Genomic DNA, 16819 nt, shown 5'->3' on the forward strand with positions numbered 1-16819 from the left:
AGCACTTACTTCCATAGTACATCTGAATCAATCAATCTTCCTATTGTCCCGGGAAGACAAAAGTGAGGCGCTCTCTTGGTCCTCTGTTATCTTCAATAAGTCACCAGTTTGGCCTTCTTGAATTGGATTTTTTTAAAAACACATTATAATATATTTTATGAGTAATGCTATTACATTAATAGCATATTAAGAACTTAAGGAACGGAACTGAAGCAGTGAATAAAAATACTAAGTGCCTTCGCTTAAGATAGTTTTTCTCATTAATAAGTCATCCAAAACCTAGCCAGTTTAAGGTAATTTACGTGTTCTCACTCATTTGAACCTCCGTTTCTTCTATGAGTGTTACGATATTTGTTTAGTGCCAATTGGTGTCATCTACACATCTGATAAAGACTTTTTAGTTACTTGATCTTCCCTAGAAAAACAACAGATAGTGATATGGGATAAAATTATTGAGTAGAGTTCAGATGCTGGAGAAAGAAAAAAAAAAAGGCTACCACAAAGTTTTTTAAAGCAAGGAGATTTTTTTATTGTTAAATGAAAGAACAATTTTTTGATTCTATAGTACTTTCTATAAATCTTAGGCCAGCTTCTGTTGCTAGAGCCTGGGCTCATGGTCAAAAATGTACTTTTACCCCATCATTTATCTCCTGTGTAGTTTTTCTTATGGTTTTGCCAGTTGGTGGTCAAACAGATAAAAACCATTTGCTGAGTTTCCTCATTTGACCTTAGTTTTCTGTTAGCCTTGCCATGTTGAATGATCCAGAAATAGAGGTAGGAGAGTTTCTATGGTAGAAAAAGCCAAATATGTTGTCTGATTTTGGCAAAAACACAGAAAACTTGTTTGGTATGTACTGTTGCTAAACATTTTATACTTTTAAACCTATTTTCATTGAGAATCACTACCTCTGCAAATAGACCATAAGGCAATCAACTAAATATATTAATGTTAAATCTCAGAGATCTTTAGAGACAAGAGCTAGTGATTAACCGACTGACTTTGTAAACCAGTTTAAACTTATAGTAAATCAGAAACGTTACTGACAACAAAGCTACTTTTGAGAAATTTAGAAGCCCTGCTGTAACTTCTTATCCAAAAACTTTGTTCCTGACAAGTTTGAAATAGTTAAACTGGTATTTTGGAGAAAAAAAAAAAAGAAGTAAAATCTTCTCTTGAGAGGAAAAGTTTGCACCATTTTTAAGCAGGCATGATGTCAAACTCATGGGGATTATGTTTTGACCCACCATCCACTGGCATGTTGCAATATAATAAAATGGGATTGTTTCCCACTTTATTTGTAAGGGTTGCAATTTTTTTCTTTAGGCCAGAGATACAGCTCTGCAGCCCACCCTCTTCATTTCTTCCAGCCAAATTTATCTTCAGTGACCAGAACTCTGGCAAAAAAAGAGATCACATCTCTTTTTTCCCACTTATGTCTTCTACCTAAGTAAGTTTTGAAATTATTTTTATAATCTCTTTGTTCTCTCTAGGGGAGAGGAGCTTGTGATGGTAAGCTAGAGCCAGAGTTATGTCCTAGGAGCCTGAACGGGTGATGTGGGTGGCCCTTGAGGGCTTTAGTGTGTGATGTCATGAGAACAGTTCAGCTACAGTGAACTGATATGTGCTTTAGGGCAGTGTCAAAATATGATCACACAGGATAAACATACATGTCAATAGAACATACCCAGTAGAATGGCTAAACTTGCAAAGATTGATAATACCATCTGCTGACAAGGATGTGGAGCATTTAGAACGTTCATGTATTGTTGGTGGAAGAGTAAGAAAGCACAACCATTTTGGAAAACAATTTGGTAATCTCTTATAAAGTTAAACACATACCTACTTTATGACCCATCACCTTAGATATTTATTCAAGAGAAGGGAAATGCATGTCCAAGTAGCTTTATCATAATCATCTAAATCTGGAAATAACAGATTTAGGCGTCCACCAACAAGTAACTGCATAAACAAAAGTTTATATTCATACAATAAAAACTACTCATTAATAATAAAAAAGAAATGAACTATTGATACATGCAACAGTGTGATGGATCTCAAAAGAATTTAGCTAAGTGAAAAAGCCAAGTGTGAAAAATTATAAACTGTATCGTATGGAATTCTGGAAAATCCTAAAAGCAGATCAGGGGTTGCCTAGTGCCTGGTGCTCATGAAGGGGACTAAGGGGATTGATTACAAGAGGGCAGGAGGGAACTTTTCGGGATGAAGGAAATGTTCTATAACTTGATAGTGGTCATGGTTACAAGGGTGTATGTATTTGTTCAAACTTGTCAAATTGTCTTTAAGTGGGTGCATTTTATTACATGTAAATTACATGTTAATAAAGTTAATTTTTTAAAAATAGCTACAAATTATTTGATAACTCCTCCCATCAAGAGGTGGGGTCTCTGTTTCCTCTCCTTGAATCTGCTCAAGTCCAGATTATGACTACTTCAACTAAAAGAATGTGTCAGAAATGACTCTATGTTACTTCCAAGGCTAGGTCATAAAAACTCATGCAGCTTCTTCTGGGTTTTGGGGGGATACTTGTTCTGAGGGAAGCCAGCTGCCTTGTAAAAAGTCCACTTTGAGATGACCATGGTGGAGAGGCCAAGTGTAGGCTCTGTGGTCAACCAGCTGAGTCCTGCCTTCCAGCCACACAGTGTCAGGCATGTGAGTGAAGCCACCTTGGATCCTCCCAGCAAGCCCATCCAGGGGCTGAGTGTTGCTGAGTTGAGCTCAGTTGACACCCCAAGGAGCAAGAGATCACCAATTACTAACCTACAGAATCTGAGATGTGGTCGTTGTAAGCCACTGAGTTTTGATAGTATTAGTTGTCCACTGCTGTATAACAAATTACCCACAAGTTTAGTGACTCAAGACAACAGTAATCACTTATTATCTCACAGTTTGTATGGATCAGGGATTTGGGAGCAAGTTGACGGGGCAGTTCCAATTTGGGGTATCTCATGAGGTCAGATGTTGGACAGATTCTCTGTCTGATGGAGCTTTCAGTCTAGGGGGAGGGAGAGGCAGACAAATTAACAGGCAGTTGCAGCACAGTTGGATAACCCCTGGAATAGGGGGTAAAAGCAGAGTACTAAGGGAAAACCTCACCCAGTCTTGAGGCTCAGGGAAAAATTCCTGGAGGAAGTGAGGTCTGAATTAAGTTTTGACAATGAATAGGAATTAGTCAGTTTGGAGGGCTGGTTGTGAGAGGGACTGGGACAGAGGGATGGACCTGTACAAAGGCCTAGAGGTAAAAACGAAGATGAGGAGTTTCTTATGGAGCTGAAAGAAATTAACTGATGATTAGATAGTAGGGTCCCAGAGAGGAGAAGGGAGCAAGATGGGAGGCTGGAGACGTGAAGTGGGACCGATCCTGATCAGTGTGGAGGAGGTGGGAGAGGTCAGGGTGGGACCTGGTTCCAGGAGGAGCTCCACTGACCGCAGTTCCAGTCTTTTTTTGCCTCAGGGCCTCTCACTTAGGTCTAGTTTCTGGTCCAAGAAACATGTCTCAGGCGCTGCTTTTTGCAGGATTGCAGCAACCGGCAGAAAGAATGACCTCATCTTCCTGGCTGAGGTTATCAGCTTTGCCCAATCTCTGGAGCGTTTTATGACCCAGGTGAGATGCCCACCCCCACACCAGGAAGTCGTCTATGAAGCTCTGCCTCCAACGAACATATTAAAAGGATTAGAACATGCAGATTAATACCACCTCACATCTAGAGAACAAGGCAGCATAGGTTCTAACTCCCATCTTTTGAGAATTGTATTTGTATAATTCCCAGTTGATTTTTTTTTTATTGTGGTAGGAACACATGAGCTGTGCCCGCTTAACAAAATCTTAAGTGTACAACATAATGTTGTTAAGACACTATATTTAATAGCAGGTCTCTAAAATGTATGCATTGGCATAACTGAAACTTTATACCTGTTGAACAGCAACTGCACATTTCCCCCTCCTATGAGCTGGACTATTTCATTTTATTTTTTATTTATTTTTGTGTGTATATTGTTTATATTGTTTTTTAAATTGAAGTATAGTCAGTTTACAATGTTGTGTCACTTTCTGGTGTGCAGCATAATGTTTCAGTCATACATATGCATACATATATTCGTTTTATAGGTACTACAAGATACTGAATGTAGTTTGTGTGCTATACACAGAAGAAATTTGTTTTTTTTATCTGTTTCATATTTACTGTTAATATTTGCAAATCTCGAACTCCCAATTTACCCCTTCCCACCTCGCCCCCCCCTTCCCTGTTAACCATAAGATTGTTTACTATGGCTGTGAGTCTATTTCTGTTTTGTATTGACTATTTTAGATATCTCATATAAGTGGAATCATGTAATATTTGTCCTACTGTGATTGGCCTATTTCACTCAGCATAATGTCTTCCAGTTCATCTGTGTGGTTGCAAATGGCAGGATTTCCTTCTTCTGTTAAGGATAAATATTCCATTGTATGAACATACCATGTTTTGTTTATCCATTTATCCATCAGTGGACATTAAGGTTTTTTTCATATTTTGCTTATTGTGAATAACAGTGCAGTGAACATGGGAGTGCAGGTGTCTCTTTGAGACCCTGATTTCAATTCTTTGGATAAATACCCAGAAATGGGATTGCTGGAGCATATGGTAGTTCTATTTTAAATTTTTTGAAGAACCTTCACAGTGTTTTCCAAAATTTTCATTCATAATACAACAGCTTTCCTGTCTATCAGAAATAACAATTTAGAACAGAGCATGGGAAAATGTGCCATATAGAAATATCACAAAAGAACACAGAGTGTACTACAATACTGATGGTTTATCTCCAAAACCTAAATAATAACTTTTTTTTAAAGTTCTCGATACTTTCGACCTAACAGAATGCATTGGAAAGGATATACTATGTGCTTGATGAGAAAATGTGTAACATTGAAGAATGTCAGTGTCAGTTCTTCCTAAGTTTAATGCTGATCTGCAAAAAAACATTAGTTTGAAGAAGGGAAAATAATTGGGACATTTTCATATACATCAGTATTAGCAAATCCAAGGTAGAGTGTGCTGTATTCTTAAATAAAAAGAAATAATGAGGTACTGGGATACTCCCTACACTTCATATGGTGTTGAAGAAATACTAGACATTTTACTCTTTACCTTAGCACGCTAGCTAAGAGAACCATTGCAAAATGCTGTAATGTGATTCCTTTTAGATGATACATCGAGAAAAAGCAAATCTACAGAGACAGAAATTGGGAGACTTCAGTTAGGGCTACATGCAGTAGGGTCACCAGCAGGGGGACCACTTGGAGAGAGAACTGTCCAAGTGAGAGATGAGTAGATGAACAGGGTGCTGCAGAGAGACTGTTCTTTGGACCCTGAAATTGGAAGATCCTGCTGGTGAATGCACCTAACTTTGGAAATTGCTCATCGTAGGGTCTAGTGAGACTGAGAGACATAGGATAGAAAACCATGCTTTGTTAATACTTACTGTCTTTAAGAACGTGAAATTTGGAGTAAGACTGTCCAGAGTTTTTTCTGAAGCTGCTTACCAGTTGTGTGACCTTGGATAAGTTACGTCACTGTTCTGCACCTGTAAATAGAGATATAACTGTATACCTCTCTGGACTCTTCTAAAAATTAAATAAACACATGGTACAATTCTCGGCACATAGTAGGTTCTCAATAAATATTAGTTCTCTCTCATACTCCCTCTAAAATGTTATTTTAGAGAGAATGCCAGGAAGCAGGAAACGTGGGGCTCTTCTGGGTCCTATTTCCCATGCAGCTGGTCTGGGGGCATCCAAATATGCATCTCTGACCCGACTCCAAACCTGTGCACCCAGCTGGCTACTCGACATCAGTTAGATGTCTCACAGGCACATCATGCCCCAAATTCATTATCTCCTACCCACTCCAACCTGCCCTTCCTCCTTGGGGCTGTGCCCATGTTCAGCAAATAGCACCAACATCCACTTAGCTTTTCAAGCCTGAAAATGGGGGCTTGTTGTTGACTCTCTCCTTTTCCCCAGATCCCAGGTCTAATCAGTCTTCCAATTCTGTCAGCCTACAGATTGGGCATATTGAACCCATTCATTAATTTTCATACAAAAACATTTGTTGAACAGCTCCTCATGGACCAGGCACCATGTCAGGCTGCATCTTCCCTGCCTCCTCCCTAATACTGGTCACGGTCTTCTCATTTGGCTGAAGAAACAGCTTCCCAGTTAGTTGCCCTGGATCTACTTTTTATCTCCTCTAATCCTTTCTCCACATTCTTCCAGAGATTCATTCCTTCAAGACCTTAAATGGCTTCCCACAGAGCCCTTAGGGAAGAATTCCTGATGCATCCGGCCTGGGTCAGGTCCTGCTGTCATGAGCTCCGTTCATTGGTTGGGTTCCCCCAGAAGCACACCTTGAGATTGGGATTTGAGTGCAAGTTGTTAATTTGGGAGGTAGTCTCAGGAAGCTCTGGTGGGAAGATGGGGAAAGGAGTAGGGAAGAAAAAGAATCCACTGAGAGTGCATTAACGAACAAGTTGCTGGGAGATGAGTAACTGGGGCTCAGCCTCATGGAGAACTCCAGGACACAGTATATACTATGGACTGAATTGTATCCTCCCAAAATGCTCATGTTGAAGTCCTAATCCCACATCATGACTGTGTCTGGAGATAGGGCCTTTGAGGAGGTAACTAAAAGTTAAGGAGGGACTACAGTGGGATCATGAAGGTGGAACCTTGATACAGTAGGGCCTTGATACCGTAGAATTTGTGTTTTTATAAAAAGAGGCACCTGGGAGCTCCCTGCATCTCCCTCTCTCTTTCTGAGAAGGCACACAAGAGGTCATTTGAACACTTAGCCATCTGGTGGCTGCCCCCAGCCAAGAAGAGAAGCTTCACTGGAAACCAACTGAGCTGGCACCCTAATCTCAACTGATTAGCCTTTAAGAACTGTGAGAAAATAACTTTCTGTTGTTTAAGCCACTTAGTCTGTGGCGTTTTGTTAATGGCCACTGATGCTAAGGCATATAGAACAACCTCAGTTGTTCCACCCAGAGGGCGAGGAGGCTGGGTAGTTAACTCTCAAATCTCTTTTGCTTTGGCTTAGAGCTGCTCCTGAGGGCGCTGATGCCCCAGCACGTCCGGCCTGCACCGCCCAGGGGCTGAGCTCCTGTCCCAGAGAAGTCCTCACTCAGCCCGAGAGTCCCTGATAGGAGAAGCCTTTGGGTTGCTGGTGAGTGCTACGGGGATGTGGGCAGGGCAGTAGTGTCCACCAGCTTGCAGGTTGTGTTCATCTTCCCTCCCTTTGTAGCTCTCCTTACCCTGTAATGACTCATCAGCTAATCTCTTAGCTCTAGAAGGGCGTAGACGGTATCTCTGCTTCACCAGTATACCACCAGGGCTTAGCACAGAGCCTGATACGTACTAGGTGCTCCAGAGATATTTAGTGAACATCTGGATAGATGAATAAATGACCATCCTTTTCAGAAAGTAACTCAGTCATGTCATGCTTTGTGTTTAACAAAGAAATTACACATGTGGCAATAAAAGCTTTAAGTTATTGTTACATCCGAATTTCCACATACACATCAATCACTGAAATTTCTTCAACAATAGCCAATTAAGAGCCTTCCTAGACTTTCTAAATAAAGCTTAGGATGTAAATTTTTATCCCTCTGCAACAAATACAGTCCTAAATCTTATTTTCTAGACCCAGGCCTCTCCACACGTTGAGCTGGGGGCCAGAGAAGATGAAACACTTGCAGTCCGCCCCGGGCAGCAGCTGGGCTCAGCCCAGAAGGTGGCTCCCAGCTGCTCATCAACACGGATGCAAACAGGTGGAGCATACGAAGGGGGCCTTACAGAACTTGGACTCAATCCTGTAAACACTGGCGAGCTGTGGAAGGGTTCCCAGCATGCCAAAAGCAAGGCTTTGGAAAGATTCACGGAACAGTGATATTTAGGCAGGAATGGAATGGAAGGGACTGCAGGCTGGGAAACCAGAAGAGAGAAAAGAGGCCTGAGACAGTGTGGCTGACAGATACTTTTGAGCTGGTTGAAACTTTCCATTGTGGAGACAGAGGAATCACCATGGAGAATGAATCAAAATATACCCCTTCCTGTTACTTTATCTTTGAAGGTATTTCCTAAAGCACCAGAGGGGTGTTTGTAAGAAAAATAATAAGCAATCACAAAGGTTCCCTGTAAACAACCAAGCGTGCAAGTTCCCAAAGCTGTGTAGGTTTAAGGAGGCAAAGTAGCTTTGATTTGTGTGTCCCTGAGATAATGCAGGAATGTTCCATGCTTACCGCACTTGGCTTTCTCTGAAACGGATCAACTTTGTGCTTTTAAGGGTGAAGTTTGCTTAAATTGAAAATATTCCTGGGGGAGGGTATAGCTCAGTGGTAAAGTGCATGTTTAGCATGCCTGAGGTCCTGGGTTCAATCCGCAGTACCTCCACTAAAAAAAAAAAAATTAATTAAAATACTCCTTTCCACATGTTCTGTATTATGATGGTAGTGGTGATCACGTGCTAATATTCATATATCAAAACTCATCAAATTCTGCTTTTAAAATTGGTGACTTTGTATGTAAGTCATGCCTCAGTAAAGTTGATTTTTTTAACCGGATGAAGTTCAAATATATCCGGAGATGAATCCAGATAAATAAGAATACATATGTATGATTCCATTTATTTAAAACTCCAGAAAATCCAAACTAATCTATAGTGAGAGAAAGCAGATCAGTGGTTATTTTGTTGTGAGTACTATAGGGTCAGGAGTTAGGAATGACACAGGATCATGGGGAAACTTAGGGCAGTAATGGGTATGTGCATTATCTTTATTGTGGTGTTGGTTTCAAAGATGTATACTTATGTCAAAACATACTTCAAAGAAATGGCAAATCTCTTCACCACTGGCTGTAAGGTTTATGATGTTGGGAACCATGACCTTCACTGCTGTTATCTCCAACATCTCACCTAGGGGCTGGTGTCTATTTGTTAAATAAATTAACAGTTTGGGAAATATTAGCTTGGTGGGATGAATCTAGTTCCCAGCTTCATCATGTGCTAGTTACATAAATGTCTCTAAGTCACCGAATGTCTCCAAGTCTCAGTTTGCTCACTGGTGAAATAGAATTAGTAATACTGATCTCGTAGAATTGTTGTGATGGTTACAAATGATGTATCTAAAAAGTTACAAAACAGACCTTGGCAATGATAGATGCTAAACAAGTGGTAGCGTTTATTACCCTTTGCCAGCTATACCTCCTCAGTTCTGGGATTTGTGCCAGCCACTTATTTCACACACACGCATTTTGGAGCATACTCATACAGCTATTTCAAACAGGGAGTAATGTACGGAGCTTTAGTCAAAATGGATCACTGTATAAATATAATAATTAATGGATTATTCCAGAAATTGGATTTTAAAATGATATAGATGTAAAGCTACATAAAATTGCTTTCAAAAATAAGCCTGCACAATGGTTTCATGGGTGTATACATACATCAAAATTTATTAGGTTGTATGCTTGAAATATGTGCAATTTATTATATGTCAGTTACGCTGCAATGAGGCTGTTTTCTTAAAAAAAGAAAAAAATATTAAGCCACTCACAATGATTGGAATGAAATACACAAAATAGCTCTATTATTTAGGATGAAGTTTGATTCATTTAATTATGTTTTTTAACCAAAAGGATCTGTCTCCATTATTTGGCTTCAGTTTGAGGACAACTTAATTGTTTCTCAGATAGTTCTTTTTTTAAATTGAGATTTGCACTGCAGTTTGAGAAATGTTGATGCCATCAGTGCTGAAACTCCACTCCTTAAATGTAAATATTTGCTGAAAGTTAATCTTACTTTAATATTACAAATGGAAAGTTAACTACGTTTCAGAATTGATGGATGCTTTTATAGTGATGCCTGAAAAATATGTGTAATACCAGTTTTTTAAGCTGTCACCCTTCACAGATCTGATACTAAATACACTTGGGCCTCAGTCTGAAGAATGACTACTAGATATACAATTAATAAATCATGAGTATCTGCACATGATTCATTAGTCAGTATTCCTGCTGCTGTTACTGCAGCAACAATCATTGTAGTATTTTTTTAACACCCATCATGTACATCTAACTTGGGTCAGCCAGCCCAAAGACCTGCGAATGAAGACGCAGGGCATAGAACTAAAAGGTGAGCAAGAGTGGATGTGGGTCAACTAGTGTGTGATGCTTCCAAAAATTCGGTGAAGAACTTGGAGATAGAGTGTCTTAGTTTGTGTTCCCCCAAAAGCAGACTCTGAGACAAGAACTTGAGATGCAGGGAGTTTGTTTAGGAAGTGATCCCTGGAAGCATAAATGAGGAAGTGGGAGAAGTGGACAGGAAAGGGAGAAATGCCAGTAAAGGATGCATGAATGAGCAGGTTGATTCTGGGAAGACTGGGGCTCAGTCTCACTAGAAACTCTCTGAGGAGTCATTTGAACAAGCTTCAAAATTGTCCCACAGAGGGATAGGAAATCTGGAGTCTTTTTCTGCAGATTCATGTCCTCATTGTTTGAAGGATGCCCTGGAAAGTGGGGACATTAAATACACACATGTGCGCGTGTGCACACACACACACACACACACACACTGCTTGTCGACTAAGCAAGCTCTTGTTGGCTAAAGAAAGTCCTCAGAGACACAAAGAAAGATCAGCCATTGAGATGGGCAGCTGGCAGTATGCATGGAGACTGTCCACTGCAGTTGCAGATAAACTCAGAGGCTGGATGAAGGGATTTGGGCTGGACATTAATGCCATCTGCTACGTGGGTGGTGTAGGGTCTTTGATGTGATAGACTATCAGTGCCAGGTGTTGAGGAATGTGTAGTAGCATGGTTAAGGCAATGGGTTTATAAATTCTGAAGAAGGAATGTCCTTTTACCATTTTCTCAGAATGAAGTAAAGTTGATGAAATGTATGTACAAGTAGCTGATCAATTAGGTTGACTTTCCAGTTGTTTTCTTTCCTGTAGACAAGTGGTTCTCAGAACGTGCTCTCTGGCTCAGCAGCAGCACCCGGAGTGCAGGTTCTCGGGCCCCACTGCAGCCCTCCTGAGCAGAACCCAAGGAGGTAGGACCCAGAAATCTGTGACCAGCCCTCCAAGTGTTCCTGATACACACTAAGGTTGGAGAACTTCGGATGTAGACAAAACACTGTACTGAGAGATATAACTTTTGTCCCAGTCACAGAGTGGTGGACTGGTTTCTAGTCTCACTCAGGTGTGAACATGTAAAAATTACGTGATCTTTATGGGTCTTTTCCAGTCTGTAAAAATGAGTACTTTGGATTAATATACTGGAGTTTCAAACTTTTTTTTTAAAGCAATATAGTACTTCTTTCCAAACAAATTTTACTGGAAACACTTGTTTGTAAGACATAAAAACAGAACCCCTGGTTGTAATAGGAGCCCAGTACCCTGTCTTCTCGCTCCCCCACCCCCCCCCCCACCATTGGCTTCCTAAAGATCACTGTGGACCTTTAGGTTTTTGAGAAATAAAGTTTGAGAGCTTCTGCCCTAGGAGACCTTCAGGGTCCCTCTGCAGCATGACGTAAGGCATCAGGCAGATGTTAAGCATAGCCTAGCTGGCAGTGACAACACCAGGAATCACAAAGCTGGGGTTCAAGGCCCAGCTGAACCCCTCCTAGCAGGGTGACCACGAACAAGACGTGCGTCTTCCACGACCTCTGCATCCTCATTTATAAGGTGAAGTTAACACTCATTCTTGTTAGACCAGCTTCGCAGGGCTGTTGAGAGGGTCAATGAAAGCATGTCTGTGAGCATGCTTCATAAAGTGCTAAGTCCTGTCTAATTGGAAGGGGTCATCGTGGGAGAAACTACCCTTCCAGGTAGCTTTCCTTTGTGACTAGTGCCGGAGATAAGTAGTGACAGCGTGTAGGTTGTTAAGTAGTCTGTAGTTTCTTCTTTATCTTCCAGGGAATAAATTCCAATATGATTTTCATTTTTAATTAAAACACTGTTTGCCAGGAAGTGTCACTTTAAATAAAATGATGCTTAAGCCGAGACTTTAGTTAACTCGTTGAATCATTTCACAATGCTTGTAAAAGTAATGTTTGGGGTGATACTATCTAAAGAGATAATTAGTTTTTCTTCATAATTTACTGCCATGTACTAATAGGGAGAGCCAATCTTGGAATATGTTGACTTAGCATTGCTAACTTGTTGCATATTCAGAAAAAAAGTTAGCACAACATTAATTCATATTTATGTGGCTTTTTTTCCCCCTATCAGATGAATCTTCTGGGAGAGATTTATTTATCTACCACAGAGATGTCTGAGAAATACCAAACACTGTGTTCTATGGCTCCATTTTGTCATCAGGGAAGTTGTGAATAATTCCTTGTGGAACTTTTGGAAGATTACCAAATATGGTTACTGGGGTAAGAAGGTAGTCAGATTTAAGACCTGTTTATTTCTAAACCCTCAGTGCGGCAGAAGGTCAGGATGATGTCTGAACACTGTCAGCATAAGAAACAGGTATCTGCCAATCTCTATGGCCCCTTTGAAAGCAGCCATCACATGGACCTACCAATATATTCTAAGTGTGTCTCACTTTGCATTTTCTAAACACATTTTCCCCATTGCCTGGATTTTCAACCTAACACTGTCATACACCAGTCAGAATTCCATGTGAGGGATTCAACACAGCCTGGACGAACATTTGCTTACTACCACCCCGTATTTGGGTGGGTGGGGGGTGTCAGCATTTCTGAGCCTTGGAACTATCTGGGCAGTTGTGCAGGAAGGCTCCTTAAGTGTTCTTCGCTCATTCAAGAAAGAGATACACAGCACTTACCATTGATCAGACACTGTGCAGGGCACGGTGGACAGGACAGACAGGCCTCAGCTGGCATCCTGAGGTCACGGAGGAGTGAGGCAGACAGGAATAGGGCTGGGAAGACAGTGAGGCATGATGGGGAGCAGCAAGTGTTTCAGTGAGACAGAATAGCACATAGAAAGGCCTGGAAGAGAGAGTATGTGAAGGAACATCCACAATGGCCATGGAGCTAATGCCAGGCCATGGAAGACCTTGTCAGCCTGGGCTTCCTTCTCCTTATTTGTATAATAGCACTGGTGCAGAGCAGTGCTTCTTAAACTGCCCCCACGGAACCCGGGGGGTTCCACCAAGGAGCCTCAGAGAGGGGTAGAAGGGAATGGCTCTGGGCTCCAACTTCTGCTTCAGTAAGAACAGCTTTGCTAATATCCATTTCGGATGGTGGGGATCTGAGTAAGAGTGTTAGAAGGCAGGGCTGCAAGGATTAAAAAAATGATTGAATGTCTGTTAGTAATTTGTTTTATATATTTAGGTGCTCCTGTATGAGGTGCATATATGTTAACACGTGTAATTTCTTCTTGTATTGATCCTTTGATCTTTGTACAGTGTCCTTCTTTGTCTTCTTTATGGCCTTTGTTTTAAAGTCTGTTTTGTCTGATATGAATATTGCTACCCCTGCTTTCTAGCCATTTCCATTTGCATGAAGTGTCTTTTCCATCCTCTTACTTTCAATCTATGTGTATCCTTCTCCCTAAAGAGGGTCTCTTGTAGACAGCTAATTGTAGGTTCCTGTTTTATTATCTAATCTGCCACTCTGTGTCTTTTGATTGGAGCATTTATTCCATTGACGACAAGTTTCTTCTGTACAGCACAGGTAACTATATTCAATATCTTTTAGTAATGAAAAAGAATATGAAAATGAATATACGTGTGTACACGTATGACTGAAACATTATGCTGTACACCAGAAATTGACACAACATTGTAAGCTGACTATACTTTGGTTAAAAAAAAAGATTGAAAGTCACCAGGTCCTCTCCTCTGATAGCAGGATTCTGTGCTGCCCGCCCCCCTCCCCTCAGAGAATGCTGTCTGGGTTACTGGGGCATTGGCTTATTGTTACCTGAACGGCAGCCCATCCCTGACCGAAAACACACAGGGTTACGGTGTGAGCAAAGGCCCTGGGAATTTTTGCCCGTTTATTCACAGCAACTTCAAAAATAGTCTCTGACATTTTCACTTTCCCACCTTCACTGGTGTCTCTTTAAGTCAGTAGGACAGAGAAACCTTCCAGCAAGCTTCATACCTGCCTTCAGTGTGATGCTGAGCCCCCTCGGACGGACTACAGACACAGAACTACAAAGACACACCCACCTACACCCTCAAGGGGCTGAGGCCCAGAACAAGGAGCAGCCTTTCCTAGGAGGAGAATCACTCTCTGTCTTGCCCGTAAATGGCTCAGTAAGTATTAGTAGAATTGTCGCTTTCTGTTCTCTAGACTCTGGCTCTTGGGACCAGCATAACCAGATTTGGCTTCTCTCACCTGATAACCCCTGAACTTGACTTCTTGCCCGCTTGACCTCTGGACATTGCCTTTGAGCCCAGACTGAGGCTCTGAAAGGCAACCTTTGCTCACACCTCCATGCAATCTGCAGTCTGCCCCTACCCATCCAGCCTGTGGTCCCAGCTCCTCTGGTGCAGGGCAGCCTGGCCGCCTGTCTGCCCAACCCCCACAGACAGTGGTCACAATTTAAAAAACCACTTTGGACTCTACCTGACTGATTCTGCCGTCCCCAGTCCCTCCCAGCTGGAGCCACTAGATGCCACCCACCAGGAGACTCAGGCCTTCTCTTTCCTCCAGGGCTCCTGACTAAGCAGTACTTCTCCAAGCATAATGTGTGGGCAGATCTGACAATCGGGCCAAAATGGATCTTCTGATTCATTAGGTCTGGGGTGAGGTCAAATATCCTGTTTCTAAGAAGTTCCTAGGTGACATCAGCGGCCACTTTGAGTAGTAAGAATGGGAGTGTTTGTAGATTAGTGACCTCGGCCTCACCTGGGGGTAGGGTCTGGACTATGTTGGCTGTTTTTTCATTTATTAGTAAACATTTATTAGGCACTCTATGTAGCCTCTGCTCTGCTGCTAAGATTCATTCTTTGCTTTCAGGGAGCTTACAGTCTACTGGAAAAGAACCGTTTATTTTGAGCCTATATACTTTATTTAGCATAATTCTCACAGTATGCCTGAGATGATTATTATCCCCATTTTATACATGAGGAAACAGAGTCTTAGCGAAGTTAAGACACTTGTCAAGGGTTACATTAACAGGAGATGACAGTCTGAATTCCAGTTCTTATTTCTTCGGCTGTGAGCACCATTTCTTTAATCTCCTGGTGTTGCCAGAATTCATACAGTTGGGCTTCTGCCTCAGTTTCCTTGAGGAACATTTTAGTTTCTGGCTTAGGCTGAGCCCTGCTCCAGACCCCAGACAACTTGGCTAGAGATCATGCACTCAGCTTTTTTCTCCTCACCCACCCATTCCCCAGTTAGGGCTCTGCTGTGGATGATCCAGTTGCCTGGACACACAAAGCATTCCTCCATGTTGCAAAATAGCTTCTAGGAACTAGCAAGAGGAATGTTCCCTTTCCTTTATCACTCACCCTCATCGTTCTTTGGAGTTTCACACTAGCATTAGGCACTTCAAAAAGTAAACAAGCTATGTAATAAGCATAGTGAACAAAGGAGGAAGAGGCACTAATGAATGCAAACTTCATTCTCTGACCTCTCAACCCAGGATGGTATACCTGATGGTCCAGGCATCCTTTCCCTGTGGATGGATGTGGAAGACAGTAGCACTCATGATTTGACATGTCCCAGATCTCATCTCGGCTCCCCCAGTCTCTGCCACAGCTCTGGGCAGAGCAGAAAGAATGGGTTAGATACCGAGGGAGTTGTCTGCATAGGGTAGGTGTTGCATAGACCACAGGAGCCCTGATCTGTGGTCATGGCTTTGAATTCTTGTAATCCTCTCCACCCCCCCCACCCCCCCCCCCGCTCCTCTTAGCCTGCTTCCCTAGTGAGCAAGGAGCTTACTTCCTATTGGCTCCTTTACTCCCATTTAATTACCCAGTGCGGAGGGGGAATAGCTGCTTCTGCTTCAACTGCTCTATCTCACTTAGAATGGCAGAATTTAGCAAGAGTTAGGTTATTGAAATGTATCCTTGCCAGTTCTCGCTGATGGTTATAACATTTTATCCGTTTGCTACTCAGTGCAATCCATTCTACCCCAAGACACTATGATATTTAGTGAGAAATCTTTAACAAAATTTTGTAAACCATTCCTCATATTCAGACTGACACTTTCATGATTATAAACCAGACTTTAGGCAATCTTCCGTAGACCCTAGTTCACTCTGAATGACACCTGATACTTTTTTGTGTCCCTTCTCTCTACTCACATACCCAACAGATGGTAACACCTGCCCAACACAAGCCCAAGTTTGCCTTGGACCCTCTGAGCCTCTAGCTGTGTGTGGCTGGGTCCTCTCATTTCATTTCCTCCAGTCCTCTTCCCCTTGACACTGTGAGGCTGCTTTGACCACACCGTGGGCAGCAGCTCTATAAGTCACTCAGACTCTTTCACTCACCCCCCATCAGACACAATGTAAACATGTTCATGGTCAGCAGTTTGGTGGCTTGTGGTTTGCTTTAATTCAAAGTTAAAGCCCTGCTCAGGGCTTGCCATGGTTTCTTTGCAAGTCCCAGAATCATCATTTGTTTACTCTGAACATGAAGATGGCTGTCAGAGCTTCAGCCTGACTAACCACAGCATCCTGCAGTCAGCGCGAAGATAATTTGGGGCTTACGTGGAGTTTACGTGCATCTTGAAAACTTTTGAGTGTCATTTGATCTAGTGCCCTAAGAAGTAATCTAAAGTAAAATTGCAAAGCTTTGCATCAATATTTTCCTTTTGGAACTCTATTCAAAT

The 16819-nt window shown here is 41.8% G+C and overlaps 1 protein-coding gene across 5 annotated transcripts in view; it reads left to right on the top strand.

Annotated features, from left to right (window-relative positions):
• Nucleotides 1–3535: 3535 nt before the first annotated feature.
• SYTL2 (synaptotagmin like 2) overlaps nucleotides 3536–16819 on the top strand; it is a 124071-nt gene continuing 110787 nt past the window's right edge. For 4 of the 5 annotated variants that reach the window (XM_072969056.1, XM_072969058.1, XM_072969057.1 and 1 more), the window contains exon 1: nucleotides 13388–14291. The gene's annotated coding sequence lies outside the window, so the exon portion shown is untranslated. Of the gene's footprint in view, nucleotides 3624–7098; nucleotides 7225–11008; nucleotides 11161–12286; nucleotides 12436–13387; nucleotides 14292–16819 lie in introns of those variants that run through there. The other variant, XM_072969049.1, reaches the window with a different exon arrangement.

Source organism: Vicugna pacos, chromosome 10, assembly GCF_048564905.1.
Source record: "Vicugna pacos chromosome 10, VicPac4, whole genome shotgun sequence".
Lineage (NCBI taxonomy): Eukaryota > Metazoa > Chordata > Mammalia > Artiodactyla > Camelidae > Vicugna > Vicugna pacos.